This window comes from Triticum urartu, chromosome 2, assembly GCF_003073215.2.
Source record: "Triticum urartu cultivar G1812 chromosome 2, Tu2.1, whole genome shotgun sequence".
In the NCBI taxonomy this organism is placed as follows: Eukaryota; Viridiplantae; Streptophyta; class Magnoliopsida; order Poales; family Poaceae; genus Triticum; species Triticum urartu.
Window position 1 is genome coordinate 83385792 of NC_053023.1, and position 3211 is coordinate 83389002.

Here is a 3211-nt window from a genome sequence, read left to right on the forward strand (position 1 = left end):
AGCTGCATTCACGTTATATAGGGCACCATCTATATCCGTTGAGATGACACCGTATGAACCGTGGTTTGGCAAGAAACCTAAGCTGTCGTTTCTTAAAGATTGGGGTTGCGATGCTTATGTGAAAAAGTTTCAAACTGATATGCTCGAACCCAAATCGGAGTAGTGCATCTTCATAGGATACCCAAAAGAAACTGTTGGGTACACCTTCCATCACAGATCCGAAGGCAAGATATTTTGTTGCTAAGAATGGATCCTTTCTAGAAAAGGAGTTTCTCTCGAAAGAAGTGAGTGGGAGGAAAGTAGAACTTGATGAGGTAATTGTACCTTCTCCCGAATTGGAAAGTAGTTCATCACAGAAATCAGTTCTAGTGATTCCTACACCAATTAGTGAGGAAGCTAATGATGATGATCATGAAACTTCAGATCAAGTTACTACCGAACCTTGTAGGTCAACCAGAGTACGGTCCGCACTAGAGTGGTATGGTAATCCTATTCTGGAAGTCATGTTACTAGACCATGACCAACCTACGAACTATGAGGAAGCGATGATGAGCCTAGATTCCGCAAAATGGCTTGAGGCCATGAAATCTAAGATGGGATCCATGTATGAGAACAAAGTATGGACTTTGATTAACTTACCCGATGATCGATGAGTCATTGAGAATAAATGGATCTTCAAGAGGAAGATGGACGCTGACGATAGTGTTTCTATCTACAAAGCTCGAATTGTCGCAAAAATGTTTTCGACAAGTTCAAGGTGTTGACTACGATGAGACCTTCTCACTCGTATCGATGCTTAAAAGTCTGTCCGAATCATGTTAGCAGTTGCCGCATTTTATGAAATTTGGCAAATGGATGTCAAAACTGCATTCCTTAATGGATTTCTTAAAGAAGAGTTGTAATGATGCAACCAGAAGGTTTTGTCAATCCTAAAGGTGCTAACAAAGTGAGCAAGCTCCAGCGATCCATCTATGGACTGGTGCAAGCCTCTCGGAGTTGGAATATACGCTTTGATAAAGTGATCAAAGCATATGGTTTTATACAGACTTGCGGTGAAGCCTGTATTTACAAGAAAGTGAGTGGGATCACTACAACATTTCTGATAAGTATATGTGAATGACATATTGTTGATCAGAAATAATGTAGAATTTTCTGGAAAGCATAAAGGAATGTTTGAAATGAGTTTTTCAAAGAAAGGCCTCGGTGAAGCTACTTACATATTGAGGATCAAGATCTATAGAGATAGATCAAGACGCTTGATATATTTTCAATGAGTACATACCTTGACAAGATTTTGAAGTAGTTCAAAATGGAATAGTCAAAGAAGGAGTTCTTGCCTGTGTTGCAAAGTGTGAAGTTGAGTAAAGACTCAAAACCCAACCATGGCAGAAAATAGAAAGAGAATGAAAAGTCATTTCCTATACCTCAGTCATAGGTTCTACAAAGTATGCTATGCTATGTACCAGACATATTGTGTACCTCACCATAAGTTTGGCAAGAGGGTACAATAGTGATCCAGGAGTGGATCACTGGACAACGGTCAAAAATATCCTTAGTGGAATAAGGAAATGTTTCTCAGTTATGGAGGTGACAAAGAGTTCGTCGTAAAGAGTTACGTCGATGCAAGCTTTGACACCGATCTGGATAACTCTAAGTCTCGATCTAGATACATATTGAAATTGGGAGCAATTTGCTAGAGTAGCTCTATGCAAAGCACTGTAGACATGGAAAATTTGCAAAATACATACGGCTCTGAATGTGACAGATCCATTGACTAAGCTTCTCTCACAAGCAAAACATGATCACACCTTACTACTCTTTGGGTGTTAATCACATAGCGATGCGAACTAGATTATTGACTCTAGTAAAACCCATTGGGTATTAGTCACATGGAGATGTGAACTAATCAAATGGTGATTGCTACCTCTTGAGCACTGCGTTAGTTTTCCCTTGAAGAGGAAAGGGTGATGCAGCAAAGTAGCGTAAGTATTTCCCTTAGTTTTTGAGAACCAAGGTATCAATCCAGTAGGAGGCTACGCGTGAGTCCCTCGCACCTACACAAAACAAATAAATCCTCGCAACCAACGTGATAAGGGGTTGTCAATCCCTACACGGTCACTTACGAGAGTGAGATCTGATAGATATGATAAGATAATATTTTTGGTATTTTTATGATAAAGATGCAAAGTAAAATAAAAGGCAATAAAAATAGCTAAGTGTTGGAAGATTAATATGATGGAAGATAGACCCGGGGGCCATAGGTTTCACTAGTGGCTTCTCTCAAGAGCATAAGTATTTTACGGTGGGTGAACAAATTACTGTTGAGCAATTGACAGGATTGAGCATAGTTATGAGAATATCTAGGTATGATCATGTATATAGGCATCACGTCTGAGACAAGTAGACCGACTCCTGCCTGCATCTACTACTATTACTCCACACATCGACCACTATCCATCATGCATCTAGAGTATTAAGTTCATAAGAACAGAGTAATGCTTTAAGCAAGATGATATGATGTAGAGGGATAAATTCATGCAATATGATAAAAAAACCCATCTTGTTATCCTCGATGGCAACAATACAATATGTGCCTTGCTGCCCGTACTGTCACTGGGAAAGGACACCGCAAGATTGAACCCAAAGCTAAGCACTTCTCCCATTGCAAGAAAGATCAATCTAGTAGGCCAAACCAAACTGATAATTCGAAGAGACTTGCAAAGATAACCAATCATACATAAAAAAATTCAGAGAAGATTCAAATATTGTTCATAGATAAACTTGATCATAAACCCACAATTCATCGGTCTCAACAAACACACCGCAAAAGAAGGTTACATCGAATAGATATCCACGAGAGAGGGGGAGAACATTGTATTGAGATCCAAAAAGAGAGAAGAAGCCATCTAGCTAATAACTATGGACCCGAAGGTCTGAGGTAAACTACTCACACATCATCAGAGAGGCTATGGTGTTGATGTAGAAGCCCTCCGTGATCGATGCACGCTCCGGTGGAGCTCTGGAATAGGCCCCAAGATGGGATCTCGTGGATACAGAAAGTTACGGCGGTGGGATTAGGGTTTTGGCTCCTTATCCGATCGTTTGGGGGTACGTAGGTATATATATGAGGAAGGAGTACGTCGGTGGAGCAACAGGGGGCCCACGAGGGTGGAGGGCGTGCCTGGGGGGGGGGGGGTAGGCGCGCCCCCTA